The following is a 20,508-nucleotide window of genomic DNA, read 5'->3' as shown; positions in this document are numbered from 1 at the left end:
CACGGTGGCTCACACCTGTAATCCCAGCACTTTGGGGGGCCGAGGCAGATGGATCATCTGAGGTCAGGAGTTCGAGACCAGCCTAACATGGAGAAACCCCATCTCTACTAAAAATACAAAAATTAGCTGGGGGTGGTGGCATACACCTGTAATCCCAGTTACTCAGGAGGCTGAGGCAGGAGAATCGCTTGAACCCAGAAAGTGGAAGTTGCAGTGAGCTGAGATGGCACCATTGCACTCCAGCCTGGGCAATAAGAGCGAAACTCTGTCTCAAAAAAAAAGGGGGGGAAAGAATTTTGACACAAGCTACAACATAAATGAGCCTTGTGGACTTTAGGCAAAATGAAATATGTCCATTGGAAAAAGACAAATACTGTATGATACCATTTATATGAGGTATCTAAAGAAGTCAAATTCATAGAGACAAAGTAGAATGGTGGTTGCCAGGGACTGGGGAAGAGGATGGAAAGTTTTTTAATGAGTACAGTTTCAGATTTGCAAAATGAAAAACTGTTGCAAAATGAAAAACTTTAGAAGTGTTTCACAACAATGCAAATATATTAAATACTAGTGAACTCTACTCTTGAAAATGAAGGGTTTAAGATGGTAAATTTTATGTTTTTTTTACCATACATACAAAAAGATAAGCACTAAAACATTTGTCCAATATAAGATCTCTGACCTCAGAGTTTACAATCTCATATAGAAGATGAGAAATAAGTACAAAGAACCTGGATAGGTAAGGCCATCTTAAGGTGCCAAGGCAAACACTAAAAGTCTTACTAAGAAGCAGGGTAGACCAGGCACAGTGGGCTCACGCCTGTAATCCCAGCACTCTGGGAGGCCAAAGTGAGCAGATCACCTGAGGTTGGGAATTCAAGACCAGCCTGACAAACATGGAGAAACCTCATTTCTACTAAAAAAAAAAAAAAAAATACAAAATTAGCCAGGCAAGGTGGTGTATGCCTGTATTCTCAGCTACTTGGGAGGCTGGGGCAGGAGAATTGCTTGAACCCGGGAGGTGGAGGTTGCTATAAGCCAAGATCGTGCCATTGCACTCCAGCCTGGGCAAGAAGAGCGAGACTTCATCTCAAAAAAAAAAAAAAAAAAAAAAAAAAAAAAAAGAAGCAGGGTGGGTCAGGCAGAGTGGCTCATGCCTGTAATCCCAGCACTTCGGGAGGCCAAGGCAGGTGGATCACCTGAGGTCAGGAGTTCAAGACCAGCCTAGCCAAGATGGTAAAATCCCACCTCTACTAAAAATACAAAAACTAGCTGGCTGTGCTGGTGCACACCTGTAGTCCCAGCTACCCAGGAGGCTGAGGCAGGAGAATTGCTTGAACCCAGGAGCTGGAGGTTGCAGTGAGTCAAGTTTCTGCCACTGCACTCCAGCCTGGGCAACAGAGCGAGACTCTGTCTCAAAAATTAAAAAAAGGAGCAGCAGCAGCATAAACTACAATTCAACTAAGATTCCCCTGAATATACTTCCAGCTAATATGATAATATCATTTGCGAGTTCATTCTATCCCAAGGTAATTTATCCTAACCCAAAATAGGATCTAAACGTACCAGTCAAGATGAATGAGTTCCCCAACCACTAATCTTCAGACTAATCATTTCACTCACCAGGGTAAGATTACTATCTATTTTGTTCTTGGGAAACACTGGTTTCTTTATAAAGAGATTATATGTCTCCAATGTTCTTGGTGTTAAAATACTCTTTCTTGTATGTTGATGATAGCAGATGTTAGTTTAGGTTGGTGTATATGTGTGTGTGTGTGTGTGTGTGTGTGTGTGTACACACACGTGTGTATTTTAAAGATCCATTAAAGCAAAAAGTCTGAGAAACAATGTTTTAAATCAAATCCTCAGAACAAAGCCTTGGAGAGCCTTTTATTTATTTATATTTTGAGACAGGGTCTCACTTTTTTGCCCAAGCTGGAAAGCAGTGGTGTGATCTCAGCTCACTGGAACCTCCGCCTACCAGGTTCAAGTGATTCTCCTGCCTCAGTCTCCTGAGTAGCTGGGATTACAGGTGCATACCAACACGCCCGGCCAATTTTTGTATTTTTTGGTAGAGATGGGGTTTCGCCATGTTGGTCAGGCTGGTCTCAAACTTCTGACCTCAAGTGATCCGCCCACCTTGGCCTCCCAAAGCGCTGGGATTACGGGTGTGAGCCATTGTGCCTGGCAGGAGGGCCTTTTAATCTTATAATTCTATGATTGTAAATGTCATACTTTTCTAGGGAAGAGCTTCTCAAGGTAATAACTGCACTGATGTTGAGCTCTTCTGCTATAGAGACTTTTTTTTTTTTTTTTTTTTTTTTTGCGGGGGGGGCGAGGGGAGGGGCATAGTACTGTTTCTTCATTAAAAGTACTTTTATTGGCCAGGCACGGTGGCTCATGCCTGTAATCCCAGCACTTTGGGAGGCCAAGGCAGGCAGCTCAACTGAAGTCAGGAGTTTGAGACCTGCCTGACCAACATGGTGAAATCCTGTCTAACTAAAAATATAAAAATTAGCCAGGAGTGGTGGTACATACCTGTAATCCCAGCTACCTGGGAGGTTGAGGCACAAGAATCACTTGAACCCGGGAGGCGGAGGTTGCAATGAGCCGTGATCACACCACTGCACTCCAGCCTGGGCAACAGAGTGAGCCTCTCTCTCAAAAAAACCAAACAGACAAACAAAAGACAAGTATTTTTATTATTTTTGACCCTTAGTACTCTGCAAAATGATTAAGGAATAAAATTTTAAGCTGTCACTTATAAAACCTGTTTACTGCCACACAATCGGATCCCGTCACTTTAATGCTATAGGTTTATTATTTAAAACTACCTTTTTTCAGACCCTTTTTTCACTCACACCACTGGAAACTCGACACACTTAAGGCTTTAAAAACTTGTAATATTAGGCCAGGCACCGTGGCTCGTGCCTGTAATCCCAGCACTTTGGGAGGCCAAGGCAGGTAGATCACATGAGGTTAGGAGTTTGAGACCAGCCTGGTCAACATGGTGAAACCCCGTCTCTACTAAAAATACAAAAATTAGCCAAGCGTGGTGGTGCATACCTGTAATCCCAGCTACTAGGGGTGCTGAGGCAGGAGGATCACTTGCACCTGGGAGGCGGAGGTTGCAGTGAGCCGAGATCGTGCCACTGCACTCCAGCCTGGGCAACAGAGTGAGACTCCATCTCAAAAAAAAAAAAAAAAGTAAATAAATAAAAACTTGTAATATTAATAAGCTATTGTAATATTAATCAGTGCTCTCTCAAACATACTTTTTTCCCTTTGCTTTGCATTCCCAAATAGCTGCTATGTGGTAAGTTGAACAAAGATACGCAGAATTTGCAAAAGAAACACTCTGAAGACATGCTAGCATGCAACTTCAAATGACACAGCACCACTGGGGACTCAGAGAAATCACAGAGGCAGATAAGCCTAGGGGGCATTGACAAGCACTTGATGTATTTATTTCTGAAGACAGGATGCCAAGTGCAAACTGTGCCAAACTCAATGCAGACTCCTCCCTTATCCACAGTTTTGCTTTCTGAGGTTTCAGTTACCTGTGGTCTGAAAAACATGAGTACAAGTACAGTAAGATATTTTGAGAGAAAGAAACCACATTCACAAAACTTTTGTCACAGCATATTGTTATAGTTGTTCTATTATTGTTGTTGTTAATCTCTTACTGTGCTTAATTTATAAATTAAGCTTTATAGGTATATATATATAGGAAAAACATGGTATATATAGGGTTCGGTACTGTCCGTGGTGCTGGATACCATGGTACTGAAACAGGCATCCACTGGGAGTTTTGGAAATGTATCCCCTGAGGATAAGGGAAGACTATTGTTCCTGGAGTTTCCAGCTACAAACCAAGGACCAGTGTGTGCAACTGGTAGGGATCTGCTGGCTAGACGGCAACTGCTGGTCAGTGGCTGTCATCTTCAACTACAAAGGATAAAGTGTGGCTATCAACATCTGCATTCTTCAACCAGTTATTTATCTTAGTGCTAAAGTGACAGTTGGCCTTGAGGCATATTTACTCATCTACCTAAAAATAAAACTGGAAGTAAAGGGAAAACACATAAAAAGCTTAATAAAATTTGTATTGAGCATGTTATCTCCTTTCAGCACGTTATCTCCTTTTAACCCTCTTTGTATCTTACTATAGAAAGATCTCATCTGGGCGCGGTGGCTCAAGCCTATAATACCAGCACTTTGGGAGGCCAAGGCAGGTGCATCACTTGTGCTCAGGAGTTCAAGACCAGCCTGGGCAACATGGCAAAACCCCATCTCTACAAAAAAGATACAAAAATTAGCTGGGCATAGTGGCGCATGCTTGTAGTCCCAGCTCCTCGGGAGGCTGAGGCAGGAGGATCACTTGAGCCTGGGTGGCAGAGGTTGCAGCCACTGCACTTTAGCCTGGGCAACAGAGTGGGACCCAGTCTCAAAAAAATAGTTTGCCTAACCTCATCTAGAATATGAGGAACTCTTCCTTGGTATTCTAATACCTTCTTCACACCCAAGATTATGGCATGCCTAACTATAATTCCTGTTTTCCTTTATCCACCTGATTAGACTCTGAAGTCCTTAAGACCTGGGATAATGAGCCTGTTATTGTTATCTCTGTAACACAGGCATTACATGCATACTTAAAAAGTTCATCAGTAAGTGAGGATTCAATGGATGGATGAATCTCCTGAAGCCACATTTAGTACAGACACAGTCAAAGTGACTTCTCTCTCAGTAGAGCAGCTGCTATACTATTAAACTATGATAATGTCAACCAGCGATTTAGCAGATATCTTAAAGACTGAAGATACAGACAAAATGCAGATGTGTGTGTGTGTGTGTGTGTGTGTGTGTGTGTGTGTGTGTAGCATGTGGCACTGTGTATCAGGGAGCACTTTTCAGTATCCTAAGGGCTCCATCCATATTTAGCCTAGCATTGCTGCTCCATCATTCAGGCATCTTCCTGGCTGCTGAACAAAGTCGGTCCCTAACTAGAGATCTACCAAAACCAAAAGAAAACCCATTCTAAGATGAGAGACTTCCCCCTCATCATAATGGGTATAATAAATATTACCTCTTCCCCAAGGTTGTCATAAAAGAGAGATTTACACAATAATAGGTATCTATGCTTGCCTGCTCCAGCTGCTTTATTCTTTTAAATTAAGTCACAGCATTCATATTATGAGAGCACTGTGTTCCTTATCTTAGTGATAGTTCCCTATCTCAAGATTCCTTCCTCCTTCACCGCTTCCCATATCCCATCAATTCCCAAATCCTATTGATCCTTCCTTACGAGCTTTGACTATTTCTCTCCATCATATCTTTATAATGACCAATCAGGCCCTACATGCTCGGATCCCTTTTTCTCTCTGATCTCATTATTCTTCCTCTCACTTACTCCCCATGAGCCACATTGGCCTCCTCACTGTTCTTCCAACACACCAGGCAATCTCTCATCTCAGACCTGTGCAATTCTGTTTTTTTTCTGCCTATAATGCTCTTCCCTCAGATATCTACATGGCTTGCATCCTCACTTCATTCAGATGTGTGCTTCGATGTTTCCTTCTCAGTAACACCTTCCTTGGTCACTCTATTATAAAATTCCCCACTTAATACTCTCATTTCTTTTCCCAATTTGTTTTCCTCCCTAGCAATTATCGCTATCTAAGCATAGTATGTATTTACTTATGTATAGTCTTTCTCCCCCACTAGACTATAAGCTCCATGAGGGCAGAGAGTTCTATCTGGGTCACAGCTATATCTCAAGCACTTGGAACAGCACCTAGCAGAAGAAACATGCTTAGTACTTATTTTCTGAAGGAATGAATAAAACTACCTCCACATCCATTGCCTCTATTCTAATTTAAACTATCATCAGTTCTAGCCCACATTAGTGTAACTGCCTTTTAATGGGTCTTCCTGCATTCAGCCTAAAACCTAAATATGTCATTCTCACTGCCTTGGGGAGAAAGTCCAAACTCCTCAACATGGCTTGTCTTTCATAGTCTGATCCTGCATACCTCTCTAGCTCATCCCTCTTTCTCTACCCCATGACTATGCTCCAGTTGTTCTAAAGCATTTTAAGTTCCCCAAAGGAACTATTCTCTCTTACTTCTGGGTCTTCCCATAAGCTGCTCCCTCCCCTAGAACATTGTCATCATTCCCCTGGCTATCCATTCCTTCCTTAGCCTGACTCTTACTTATCCACCACATCTTAGTATAGTCACTCCTTCCTCCAAGAAACCTTCCACTACCCTCCAAGGCTGGGTTAAGCATTATCTTCTATGTGCTCTCCGAGCACGTGTGTATACTTTCCCTTATTCAGCATCTACCATGCTGCACTGTAATTTTCTGTCTGCTTGACTGTGTCCCAACTATAAAAAACCTGAAGAAGACACGATGCCGAGAACAGAGCAGGTACCTAATAAATTTTGTTGAAGACCGAATGAATAAACAAATAACGTTCTACTTCAGTGTCCTCTTTGGCAAATTATTAATTGCTATGTCTAAGATTTTTTTACACACAGAGCTGAAAAAATATTCTGATAAAAACTGAGAAAGCTAAAGTAATTTTTAAATTAGAGTTCAAAAAATAAGACAACCTTTCTGATCAAAAAGAATACTTTAAACCATGATGAAAGGGTCCTAAAATAAACTAGAATACCAATGGAAATAGTTGCAGACAATATAAAAAGAAAGTGTGTAACCTGTGTCTAAATGTTGTATATCCTAGAATACTAAATATATTGGTAAGAGCCACTAGCTAACGGTCCCATTTACAGAAGACTGTTATGAATTAGTAGTGGACTAGGCAATGACCATCAATGGCTACTCAACAAAAAGAAAAAAGAGAGACATCCAGATATTAGGTATCTCCTGATGGAAATATACACACTTATTAAGTATTTCTTCCACCAATGTATCTGATACCACTGGGATACAGTCACCAATATTCAGACTGAAGGGAACTCTACAAGACCGATGACTTAGTTTCTTTAACATATAGCTTGCAAGGAGGGAGGGAGGGAGGTGGGGGGGAGGGAGGGAGGTGGGGGGGGAAGGAGAGAGGGGGAGGGAGGGAGGGAGGGAGAGAGAGAAAGAGAGAGAGAGAGAGGAGGTGAGGCAGGTGAGAGAGAGAGAGAAAAAAAAATCAACTAATTGCAACATTTGAACTCTACTGGGATCCTAATTCAAATCAGCAAATGATTTTTAAAATGAGATAAATGAGGAAATTTGAACACTGACTACTAGATGGTCGACAATATTAAGAAATTACTATCAATTTTTATATGCTTGAAAATTATTGTAGTTTTTTGTTTGTTTGTTTTTTTGAGATGGAGTCTTGCTCTGTTACCAGGCTGGAGTGCAGTGGTGCGATCTCGGCTCACTGCAAACTCCACTTCCCCGGTTCAAGTGATTCCCCTGCCTCAGCCTCCTGAGTAGCTGGGGCAACAGGCATGCACCACCACGCCCGGCTAATTTTTTTTTGTATTTTAGTAGAGATGTGGTTTCACCCTGTTGGCCAGGATGGTCTCCCTCGTGATCCACCTGCCTCAGCCTCCCAAAGTGCTAGAATTACAGGCATGAGCCACCACGCCCGGCCGATAATTATTATTATTTCTTAAAGAACTCATCGGCCGGGCACGGTGGCTCATGCCTGTAATCCTAGCATTTTGGGAGGCTGAGACAGGCAGATTGCCTGAGCTCAGGAGTTCAAGACCAGCCTGGGCTAGATTATGAAACCCCATCTCTACTAAAATATAAAAATTAGCTGGGTGTGGTGGCACACGCCTGTAATCCCAGCTACCCGGGAGGCTGAGGCAGGAGAATCGCTTGAACCAGGAGACAGAGGTTGCAGTGAGCTGAGATCACGCCACTGCACTTTAGCCTGGGCAACAGAGTGATACTCTGTCTCAAAAAATAATAATAATAATAAAATAAAATAAAATAAAACCAGGGCCAGGTGCAGTAACTCACACCTATAATCCCAGCACTTTGGGAGGTCGAGGCAGGCAGATCACAAGGTCAGGAGATCGAGACCATCCTGATTAACATGGTGAAACCCCATCTCTACCAAAAATACAAAAAATTAGCCGGGCATGGTGGCGGATGTCTGTAGTCCCAGCTACTCAGGAGGCTGAGGCAAGAAAATGGCGTGAACCCAGGAAGCGGAGCTTGCAGTGAGCCAAGATCACGCCACTCCACTCCAGCCTGGGCGACAGAGCGAGACTCAGTCTCTAAATAAATAAATTAATTAATTAATTAATTTAAAAACCCAATACAAGTATAGAACATTAAAATTCTATGAGTATTCTCCCGCTGCTTTCTGTCTCCAGTAGCCTCTCTAGAGGTAACTACTGTTAACTGAGCATCATTCTGGGGCACATTTCCAGGAATATTTCATGCATTTAGAAATATGATGCTTAATGTAAGTTGTATCCTATATGTTATTCTAAATTTTGCCTTTTTTAACTTAATATATCTTAGACATTTTCCCATATATCTGGCTTTACATTGCTCTCTTTTTTTTTGAGACAGAGTCTCACTCTGTCGCCCAGGCTGGAGTGCAGTGGCACGATCTCAGCTCACTGCAACCTCCACCTCCCTGGTTCAAGCAATTCCCCTACCTCAGCCTCCCGAGTAGATGGGATTACAGGTGCACACCACCATGCCCGGCTAATTTTTTTGTATTTTTAGTAGAGACGGGGTTTCACCATATTGGCCAGACTGGTCTCAAACTCCTGTCCTCAGGCAATCCACCCACCTCGGCCTCCCAAAGTGCTGGGATTACAGGCGTGAGCCACCGCACTCGGCCACATCACTCTTTTTAAAGACTGTAGCATATCCTATGATATGAAGTGCATAATGCATTTAACTAGCCCCCACGAGAAGAGAATTATGCCATTTTGGTGTTTCATTATTATAAACAATACACCATAGATATGGTTGGGTATATATCATGGAACACTTACACAAGTGCATCTATGACATAATTTACAGAAAATGAATTGCTGTGTCAAGGGATATACGCTTTTAAATTTTGCATAGAGATCATCAAACTGGCCTCCAAAACGTTACGCTACTTTACACACTACCCCCTAATTACCCACCGGCAGTATTTGAGAATGCATTTCCCTAATACTGGAGACTGATACAACTTTAAATATGTTTCAATAGGACATTTGAAAAATAATATATACATATATTTTGTTTGTACATCTTTATAGTGAATATTGATCTATCTTTTTTCTTTTTATGTGAACTGTCAATTCATGTCTTTTCTTTCCTTTTTTTTTAGACTGAGTCTCGCTCTGTTGCCCAGGCTGGAGTGCAGTCACACGATCTTCGCCTCCTGGGTTCACGCCATTCTCCTGCCTAAGCCTCCTGAGTAGCTGGGATTACACACCCGCCACCACGTCCGTCTAATTTTTTTTTTTTTTTTCGTATTTTTTAGTAGAGACAGGGTTTCACTATGTTAGCCAGGATGGTCTTAATCTCCTGACCTCGTGATCCGCCCGCCTCGACCTCCCAAGTGCTGGGATTACAGGCGTGAGCCACTGCGTCCAGTCAATTCATGTCTTTTCTATTGGGCTCTCAACCTTGTAAAATTGATTTGTAAAAATATTTTGTGTTCTAATGAAATCAGAGTACATGGTTTCAAAAGGAAAAGACGGTCCTCAAACTACAGGTTTAAAAATACTAAAAGATCAGCTTAAAAATAAGAGCACATTAAGGAAACAATGTGATTTAATGAACTCAATTTTTTAAATAGTGTATGATATGTTTACAGCACATTCAGACAAATATCAAAAAACAAAGGAATACAGAAGACATGTTAGATGATCATATATTTAACCAACCATGAAATTCACACTTATTTATTTTATTTTATTTTGAGACAGAGTCTCACTCTGTTACCCGGACTGGAGCGCAATGGTGTGATCTCGGCTCACTGCAACCTCCACCTCCCAGGTTCCAGCAATTCTCATGCCTCAGCCTCCAGAGTAGCTGGGATTATGGGCATGCGCTACCACACCTGGCTAATTTTTTTTGTTTTGTATTAGAGATGGGGTTTCACCAGGTTGGCCAGGCTGGTCTCAAACTCTTAGCCTCAAGCAATCTGCCCATCTCAGCCTCCCAAACTGTTGGGATTACAGGCATGAGCCACAGCAGCCTGTAATCTGCTCTCACGCTTAAGCCGGCCTCTCATGCTTAATATTTGAATGTACTAACTGCTCCTTAATTCAGCACTTCTTTCCACCTTCCTCCAGTTCTAGATATGGCACTCCTATTTACCTGACGTGAAAACCTGACTTCCTCTTTAACTCCTTATTCATGTCACAATCAAGTCAGTTACAAAGCCTACTAATTTGTATTCAGAAAGGGGAGTATTAGATCCTAGTCTAGGCTCTCTGTTATGATAGCTCATTTAAGAGTATGAATTCAAATGCCCCCCTTGCTTCTTGACTTCTTGAACCTCGTCACCCTCCCCATTTCCACTGCTATCCCCTTGTCCCAAATCTGTCCTTACACTGCATGCCTGCATTATTACTGTTTTAACTGCTAGTGGATCTTGATGCCTCCAATCTTTCTGGATCTACTACAGTAAATCTTAAGTATTATCATGGTATTAAACAAAAACAGCATTTTCATTCTATACTGATTCTCCTGCTTAAAAACCACATCAGCTATCTGATATCCAATAGCTAGGCACAGTATAACTTAAATTTATTATTTAACTTTCCTGAATTTGTCTTAATGTTCTCACAGAGTTGATGTGATTATATAAAATAATGTATGTGATAGTACCTAGCATATAAAAGGTGCTCAAAAAATTAGATGAACATTAATGTAAATGAATTTTCGAAACCTCAATATTTATTTATTTATTTATTTGTTTGTTTTTCATTCACCCTCACCCACGTTGAAGCGCAGTGGCATGATCACAGCTCACTGTAGCCTTGATCTCCTCAGGCTCAGGTGACCATCCCACCTCAGCCCTTTGAGCAGCTGCGATTACAGGCATGTGCCACCACACCTGGCTAATTTTTGTAATTTTTTTTTTTTTTTTTTTTGGTAGAGACAGTTTCGCTGTGTCTCCCAGGCTGGTTTCAAATTCCTGGGTTCAACCAATCCTACCACCTCAGCCTCTCAAAGTGCTAGGATTTCCTGAGCCACCACACCTGGCCATAAACCTCAACATAATTTGACAGGATTTTTAAATTAGAGAAAAGACCAAATGTCTAACACAAGTCTTAGTATTTTGCATGCACTTGATAATATATGTTAAACCCTGGGCTTCCAGTAAAACAAAGCAGAATGAATATAGTTACCTCTTTTCTCTCTTAAAATCACAACAAAGGGGTTTTTAAAAGGGCATAAATTCATAAGGACAGAAAAAATAGGGCTGGGCGCAGTGGCTCATGCCTGTAATCCCAGGACTTTGGGAGGCCGAGGCAGGTGGATCACCTGAGGTAAGGAGTTCGAGACCAGCCTGGCCAACATGGTGAAACCCCGTCTCTACTAAAAATACAAAAATTAGCCAGGCATGGTGGCACATGCCTGTAATTGCAGCTACTCAGGAGGCTGAGGCACAAGAATCACTTGAACTCGGGAGGTGGAGATTGAAGTCAGCAGAGATGGCGCCACTACACTCCAGCCTAGGTGACAGAGTGAGACTCCGTCTCAAAACAAAACAAACCAAAAAATCTCCTTTCATACCTTCAATGAAGGGAAGGCCAAAATGCCACCCAATTAAAAAAAAAAAGTTTCTATTAAAGTGTATTTTAAACTTAAAATAATCTTTGGAAAAAAATTTGGGTCATTCATGTTTTAAATGTCAGTTTCTTTTTCCATTAATATTCTAATGGTATTCCAGTTGTCAGTATTTAGAAATGGCTGAAGTTAGTGAGTGATAAGACAGACATCTAGCCAGTGAGCAAAGAGTCTGACAGCCATATTAGTTAACCTTCAAGTCGGTATTAAGTGACTCAATCTAATGAGCCAAGTCATATCTTTTTGTATAAAAGTCTATTAAATAAATTACAGGGTTTGGGGAGTAACTCACCAGGAAAAGAAAATCTCATGCATTTAAGAATATTTTTCTTCAAATAATAAAAAAAAAAGAATAAATTTAACATCCATTGGTATCTCATTTTCTTTTTTTCTTTTTCTTTTTTCTTTATTTATTTTTGAGACGGAGTCTTGCTCTGTCGCCCAGGTTGGAGTGCAGTGGTGCAATCTCGGCTTGTTGCAGTCTTTGCCTCCTGGGTTCAAGCAATTCTCCTGCCTCAGCCTCCCAAGTAGCTGGGATTACAGGCACCCGCCATCATGCCCGGCTGATTTTTGTATTTTTTGTAGAGATGGGGTTTCACCATGTTGGCCAGGCTGATCTTGAACTCCTGACCTCAGGTGATCCACCCACCTGAGCCTCCCAAAGTGCGGGGATTACAGGCATAAGCCACCGCGCCCAGCCCTCATTTTCTTTATTTCTTGACAAAACTAGCACTAACTCTGAAAGCAAAACAAGGTAAATCAACCACAATAATAAGAGGACAGGCCCATCTTTATTGTTACTCTGGGGTTCCACGTAAAATTTGAAAAATCCTAAACCATGTTGTGCCTTTGTTGTGTTTTTATTTATTTTTATTTTTGGAGAGCGGGTCACACTATATTGCCCAGGCTGGTCTCAAACAAACTCCTGGGTTCAAGCAATCCTCTGGCTTCTGCCTTCCTAAATACTGGGATTACAGGTATGAGGCCACCATGCTCGGCTTGTTTTTTTTTGTTTGTTTGTTTTTTTGTTTTTTTAAGAGATGGGGTCTTGCTCTATTGCCCAGGCTTAAGTGCAGTGATGTGATTACAGCACACTGTAACCTCGAACTCCTGAGCTCAAGCTATCCTCCTGCCTCAACTTCCTGAGTAGCTAGGACTATAGGTGCATGCCACCATGCCTGGCCTTTTTCTTCCCCCGCAGAGTCAGGGTCTAACTATGTTGCCCGGGATGGTGTAGAACTCCTGACCTCGCCGGGTATGGTGGCTCACGCCTGTAATCCCAGCACTTTGGGAGGCCGAGGCGGGTGGATCACGAGGTCAGGAGATCGAGACCATCCTGGCTAACGTGGTGAAATCCCGTCTCTACTAAAAAATACAAAAAATTAGCCGGGCATGGTGGCGGGCACCTGTAGTCCCAGCTTCTTGGGAGGTTGAGGCAGGAGAATGGTGTGAACCCGGGAACCAGAGCTTGCAGTGAGCCAAGATTGCGCCATAGCACTCCAGCCTAGGTGACAGAGCGAAACTCCGTCTAAAAAAAAAAAAAAAAAAAAAAAAAAGAACTCCTGACCTCAAGCAATCCTCCCACCTCAACCTTCCAAAGCATGCCTTTATTTTTTTTTTTTGAGACAGAGTCTCCCTCTGTCGCCAGGCTGGGGTGCAATGGTGCGATCTCAGCTCACGGAAAAACCTCCGCCTCCCAGGTTCAAGCAATTCTCCTGCCTCAGCCTCCCAAGTAGCTGGGACTACAGGCGCCCACCACCACACCCAGCTAATTCTTGTATTTTTAGTAGAGACGGGGTTTCGTAGTGTTAGGATGGTCTCGATCTCCTGACCCCGTGATCCACCCACCTCGGCCTCCCAAAGTGCTAGGATTACAGGCGTGAGCCACTGCGCCCGGCCCTGTGTGGTGCCTTTTTTAACAATCAAAATTCGCAAAATGTCAAGCCACTCTATCCTCAGCACTCAGCCACTGAGACACACTAGTGCTATCAACTCTGAAATTCCCCTAAAGAGGCAACTGTGTCTAGGCAAAGAACTCAAAGGCTAAAATGGAAGCTGTTAATAGCACATAAGCTCCATGATGGTAGAGATTTTTTTGCTTTAATAGAACAGGGCTAGAACACAGTAGGTGTTCAGTTAATACTGTAAAACAAAAGGTTGAAAGGACATGAAAGGGCCTGTCCAAAGTTGGGAGCAACTCAAACAAACAACATTCTGAGTTTGGTACCTATCAGTGGGAGAGACATCATGACTTTCAGCCCACACTGGGATCATTACAATGTTCTGAGATAGAAAGAAAGCACAGAGCTTATCACAGCAAATCTAATGAGAAGCATGGCCTTATTTTACATTTTTGTTAATCTTTTAAAGTCTAGGTTAAGGAAAACAGCTATATTCTCCTATCTGCTTCTGCGTTCAGTCAATTGTACATTATGTAGCCTCTGGAAAACTTCATTGCACACTTGTAAGAGAATGAGGGTAGAAATTCTAGAATTGTTAGGAAAATTGTTTTAACTTCATCAGCCCCTGAAAGGTTCTTGAGGGGCCCCTAGACCACCCTTTAAGACATTGTTTTAAAAGATATGTACAATAAGAGCCATAACTTTCATCAATATTCAGAAGAGATTCTCAAACAAGGGAAAGGGGTAAAAAAACATGGAGAGAAAAAGAGGAAAACATCACTGACTACCTGCAACCATACTCACAGGCGGGCCAAGACATTTTACTAGTGTGCTTGTTGTTACTTTACCTGTCGCTTACTCTGTACTTCACCGTATTTTAACAAGAAATGAATTGCTATTTGAAGAAAAGTCAGACCCCAGAACAAAAACCACATACAACACTTCCTCCTAGTTCCTATATAAATGTCAATTGCTAATGCACATTTACTCTTTAGGCCATCACATTCTAATGATATGACCTGTAAGTCACCTTTCTCCTGGCTTTTCTTCTCCTGTACAACTTTCTGCTGTCACTCAAATATTCTTTAACAGGATGAAAGAGCAATTTCCAATTATCAATCAGTTCCAAACTGCTGCACAGTTCAATCTTTCTGTCTGCATGTTTCTATGAATAGCAGCTAAATGGCAATCTACAAATCAACTCTAATCCCTTCTAAACATATGTTGTTCTTTAGTTAGGTAATTTCTATATACTATAAATGATTCATAATGAAGCAAAACAGCAATATTCATTTAAGCACGGTCAAGAAAAATAATTATTTATGAATAATCATCTCATATCATGTTTCCCATACTTAAAATACAAGATTTCAAATTTTTCTTCACACAGGCAAACAAAACCCAATAGTTACGGTGACTTTTTCAGGAGATATTTGGTTTTTATGTCTTATTTAAATTCTCACAACCATAGTAAACCTTATAAGAGTTATTAACTAGGCCAGCACTCCCTGGTCAATAGCATAGGCCTAGGTTTAAATCCTGAAGCTGCCACTTGCAATGTGACTTTGGGCAAATTAATCAATCTGCACCTCACTTTTCTCAGCTTTAAGATGAAGACAATAACAGTATCTACCTTATAAGTGACAGGATTAAATGAGATAATAAATAAATGAGTAAGGCACTTAAAACATTGTCTGAGACACAATACATACTAGTAAATGTTAACTTCCGTTTTTATTTATTTATTTTTATTTTATTTTATTTTTGGAGACAGAGTCTCTCACTGTTGCCAGGCTGGAGTGCGATGGCGCGATCTTGGTTCACTGCAACCTCCACCTCCCGGGTTCAAGAAATTCTCCTGCTTCAGCCTCCTGAGTAGCTGGGATTACAGGCATGTGCCACCATATCCATCTAATTTTTGTATTTTTAGTAGAGATGGGGTTTCACCATGTTGGTCAGGCTGATCTTGAACTCCTGACCTCGTGATCTGCCCGCCTTGGCCTCCCAAAGTGCTGGGATTACAGGCGTGAGCCACTGTGCCCAGCCAACTTGTTTTTATATTTTAGCCTTCTAAAATAGCCTCACTATCTATAGTCACAGCAGATAGAATAGTCCATAATAATCTAATCCCAGAGCAATTCAAGAGGGAAATACTAAAAAGAGATTACTGTTTCCGTTTTTTTGTTGTTGTTTTGAGACAGAGTCTTGCTCTGTCACCCAGGCTGGAGTGCAGTGGCGCAATCTCAGCTCACTGCAACCTCTGCCTCCTGGGTTCAAGCAATTCTCCTGTTTCAGCCTCCCAAGTAGCTGGGATTACAGGCATGCGCCACCACGTCTGGCTAATTTTTGTATTTTTAGTAGAGATGGGGTTTCATCATATTGGTCACGCTGGTCTTGAACTCCTCACCTCAGGTGATCTACCTGCCTCGGCCTCCCAAAGTGCTGGGATTACAGGCGTGAGCGACCACGCCTGGCCTGTTTCTATTCCTAGTTTTTTTTTTTTTTTTTGAACACTGAGATAACAGGAAACAATAAAAATAGATTACTGTTTCTAAGTGTTCTTCCTTCTTAAAATAGTTAATTGTCTATACCACCTAAGAAAGTGCTGACAAGCCATACAAACAGTATCAGAAATATGATCAAAACTACTATGATTCTAGCCCAGGTACAGTGGTGGGCACCTATAGTCCCAGCTACTCAGGAGGCTCAGAGAGGTGGATCACTTGAGTCTAGGAGTTAAAGGCCAGCTGGGTAGTACAGCAAGACTCTGTCTCTTTAAATTAAATAAAAAATAAAATAACTACTATGATCCTGTGTGTAAAAAGGAAAAAAAAAAACAAAAAACTTCAGGCTGGATGCAGTACCTCATGCCTGTAATCCCAGCACTTCGGGAGGCCGAGGTAGGATCACTTGAGGCCAGGAGTTCAAGACCAGCCTGGCCAACATAGCGAGATTCCGTCTCTACTAAAAATACAAAAATTAGCTGGGCACGGTGGCACACACCTATAATCCCAGCTAGTCAGGAGGCTGAGGCACAAGAATTGCTTAAACATGGGAGGTGGAAGTTGCAGTGAACCAAGTCTGCACCACTGCATACCAGTCTGGGAAAGAGAGGAAGATTATCTCAAAAAAAAAATAGAGGCCGGGTGTGGTGGCTCACGCCTGTAATCCCAGCACTTCGGGAGGCCGAGGCAGGCGGATCACGAGGTCAGGAGATCGAGACCATCCTGGCTAACACAGTGAAACCCCGTCTCTACTAAAAATACAGAAACAAAATTAGCCTGGTGTGGTGGCGGGTGCCTGTAGTCCCAGCTACTCGGGAGGCTAAGGCAGGAGAATGTCGTGAACCCAGGAGGTGGAGGTTGCAGTGAGCTGAGATCGCGCCACTGCACTCCAGCCTGGGCTACAGAGCAAGACTCCATCTCAAAAAAAAAAAAAAAAAAATAGAAAAGAAAAAAAACTCAAGAAGGCACATCCTTCAAAATAGATTGACAGAAACACAACACAGCATTTGACATAGCTATCTAGAAACAAAAGAATTGTGTATCCTGCTTTACAAGACACCTTTACAGGCAAGATGAACCTATGTTAGCCTGAAGATAGTTGTTTATTTATAAATAAATATCATATTTTTTTTTTTTTTTCTGAGACGAAGTCTCACTCTGTCACCCAGGCTGGAGTGCAGTGGCCAGATCTCAGCTCACTGCAAACTCTGCCTTCCGGGTTCCCGCCATTCTCCTGCCTCAGCCTCCCGAGTAGCTGGGACTACAGGCGCCTGCCACCTCGCCTGGCTAGTTTTTTGTATTTTTAGTAGAGACGGGGTTTCACCGTGTTAGCCAGGATGGTCTCAATCTCCTGACCTCGTGATCTGCCCATCTCGGCCTCCCAAAGTGCTGGGATTACAGGCTGAGCCACCGCGCCCGGCCTATAAATATCATATACACCATAAGATATACAGTAAAAGGTAAAGGTATAGAACTTTATTCTCACACATAGTCTAGCAGCATACTTAGAGATGAAGTCAAAAAGAAAATTTTTCATGAAAAAAAACTAAAAAGCTTTTGCCACCATGTTTAACCTTATCTGAGATGGTTTAACTCTTAGAATGTATCAGAGAAAAATTTATGTGTAGATGGCTGGTACATAAAAATGCTAATTGGGATACATATGAGAATCATAGTTAACATTTACTAAACACTTACTTTGTTCCAGACATTATTTCAAGTTTTTTATATGGATTAACAAATCAATTGCTATGAGATAGCATTTTATTGTCCTCACCTTATATCCAAGGAATTGAGGCACAGAGATAACATGCCCAAATGTCAAGTTAATAGTGACTGGTTAAAAATGGTCTGGCTCGGCCGGGCGCGGTGGCTCAAGCCTGTAATCCCAGCACTTTGGGAGGCCGAGACGGGCGGATCACTAGGTCAGGAGATCGAGACCATCCTGGCTAACACGGCGAAACCCCGTCTCTACTAAAAACACAAAAAATTAGCCGGGCGAGGTGGCGGCGCCTGTGGTCCCAGCTACTCGGGAGGCTGAGGCAGGAGAATGGCGGGAACCCGGGAGGCGGAGCTTGCAGTGAGCTGAGATCTGGCCACTGCACTCCAGCCTGGGTGACAGAGCGAGACTCCGTCTCAAAAAAAAAAAAAAAAAAAAAAATGGTCTGGCTCCAAGTCCATGTTTTTAACCACTAGGCAAAGAAGGTTGCACAAATACATGCCATATACTTATAGATTCTGGGAGGAGGGTAAGATTCAGGTAGAGAATTGTAGTTATCTGGTAGTTTTAAATTATTGACATGAATGTATAAACTTGCATAATTAAAAAAAATTTTATATCTCATAAACTTAGTCAAACCTTTTACTGGGCTTTCTGTAGAATCCCATTTCTTTAAGAAGGTCTTACTCTGTTGCCCAGGCTGGAGGGCAGTGGAATGATTATACTTCGCTGCAGCCTCAGTTCCCTGGGCTCAAGCAATACTCTCACCTTAGCCTCCCAGGTAGCCAGCCATCACACCTGGCTTTTTATTTATTTATTTTTTGGTACAGATGAGGTCTTGCTATATTGCTCAGGCTTGTCTAGAATTCCTGGTCTCAGCCAGGCGCAGTGGCTCACACCTGTAATCCCAGCACTTTGGGAGGCACATCCCAGCACAAGGTGGGCAGATCACTTGAGGTCAGGAGTTTAAGACCAGCCTGGCCAACACCATGAAACCCCGTTTCTACAAAAATTAGCCAGGGGTTGTGGCAGATGCCTGTAGTCCCAGCTAGTTAGGAGGCTGAAGCAAGAGAATTAATTGCTTGCACCCGCGAGGCAGAGGTTGCAGTGAGCTGAGATCACACCACTGCACTCCAGCCTGGGTGACAGAGCAAGACTCCATCTCAAAACTAAATAAATAAATAAAAGAATTCCTGGCCTCAAGTCATCCTCCCACCTCAACCTCCCAAAGTAGAATTATATTTGATTACCACCAGACACACATCTGCACTTGCTCAAATGAACAGGATCCCCGTGGTGGGACGAACATAGCAAATGATAGCATTTGGAGAAAAAGAAGGGGTAGATAATTATTCTTGACAGGTCATGACAGATATGAGCTCTATCTTGCCACCAATAAGTTTCAAGACCTATCCTAGACTTGTTTTAGTATGGTTGCTGGTCTTTAGATCCCATTTTAACTTCAAATATGGCTGTGTCCCCTTATAGCTTAAGTTAATTCGTGGTACTAAAAAATTCACAAGGTTAAGATGAAAGTAAGCGGTGAAAGTTCAGAATGGAGTAAGACAAACAGTAACTGATCAGTTACCCTCATAGTATGCCAACCTCAGCCACACATAATACTATTATTACAAATAGCTTTCATTAATAATGTTTTATTACAGTTTTTATTTCTTACCCATTAAACAAGTTTTTTCCATCTTCTTCCATATTATTCCACAGTCATTGGTTAGGTTTCCTCTTCTCTATTACCTACAAGTGGGAAACCATCTGTAAGGCTGGGCTAATACACGGCAAGAAAAAAGCAATTTCATGAATTGTAATTACAAATTCAAAAAAGGACCAGTATATTACAATGCATTAAACTCCCAACAAGTCCTTAAAACTGATGTAAGAGTGAAAAAAACTGTGATCTTTCTTTTTAGCTAAGAGTAACCAAAGAGTCAGTCACTTATGGGTAGACTGATCAATGGAAGTATTAAAGGTTTACTTCCTGAAAAACGTACTTCTGCATTTATTTTAGGTCTTAAAAATTACACATTATATTTGCATACAATCTGAAACTCAGAAAAGAAACACACAAATTCATGGTAACAAAAATACCTGAATATCAAAAGCTAAAATTATTTTAGCGTAAGTGAAATATAAAATAACAAGATGGCATGAGGTGACTCTTTTGTGCTAAGTGGGTTTATGACCTATATGTAAGCGGCATGCTTCTTTAAAAGCGGTATATATTCTGTACACAAGGACAATATATTAGCCAAAGACATCTAGAGTTTATGATTTGGACAAATTACATGTATAAGAATGTTTAAAGTTTCTGACACTTTTTCAGGAAGCAGGACTCAGTATTAAGCTTGAGATCGGCAAGCTGGGCCACCACTGTAAGAGGAAAGAAGATTCTCTATTGTGTCACCCTAACAGCTAACACAGATTTCCTCTTGGAAGAAACTTTAAGAAAATATGTTCCCGGCCAGGCGCCCGCCGCCCTGTCTGGGAAGTGAGGAGCGCCTTTGTGCGCCTGCTGTGCAACCCTCCAAGTGTGAAGTGACAGCCTTATGTGTTATCTTTCTGCCCTTAACAAGTTTGCATT

General features: G+C 41.9%; 2 protein-coding genes across 13 annotated transcripts in view; both read right to left on the bottom strand.

Moving 5' to 3' along the window:
* The window catches only part of LOC105489613 (ubiquitin specific peptidase 49), a 98,191-nt gene that overhangs the window by 52,305 nt on the left and 25,378 nt on the right, over positions 1–20,508 (bottom strand). For 3 of the 7 annotated variants that reach the window (XM_071097063.1, XM_011754566.3, XM_011754557.3), the window contains exon 2: positions 19,591–19,664. The exons of 2 other annotated variants lie outside the window; for them this stretch is intronic. The gene's annotated coding sequence lies outside the window, so the exon portion shown is untranslated. Of the gene's footprint in view, positions 1–19,590; positions 19,667–20,508 lie in introns of those variants that run through there. 2 more of the 7 variants (XM_071097064.1, XM_011754558.3) reach the window with 2 other exon arrangements.
* The window catches only part of LOC105489679 (mediator complex subunit 20), a 70,843-nt gene continuing 53,777 nt past the window's right edge, over positions 3,443–20,508 (bottom strand). For all 6 annotated transcript variants that reach the window (XM_071097074.1, XM_071097076.1, XM_071097075.1 and 3 more), the window contains 2 exons: positions 19,591–19,664; positions 3,443–3,567 (listed from right to left, as the gene is read on the bottom strand). The gene's annotated coding sequence lies outside the window, so the exon portion shown is untranslated. The remainder of the gene's footprint in view (positions 3,568–19,590; positions 19,665–20,508) is intronic.

Source organism: Macaca nemestrina, chromosome 5 (genome assembly GCF_043159975.1).
Source record: "Macaca nemestrina isolate mMacNem1 chromosome 5, mMacNem.hap1, whole genome shotgun sequence".
In the NCBI taxonomy this organism is placed as follows: domain Eukaryota; kingdom Metazoa; phylum Chordata; class Mammalia; order Primates; family Cercopithecidae; genus Macaca; species Macaca nemestrina.
Note: the sequence above shows the minus strand (reverse complement) of the source record. Positions and strands in the feature narration are given on the sequence as shown.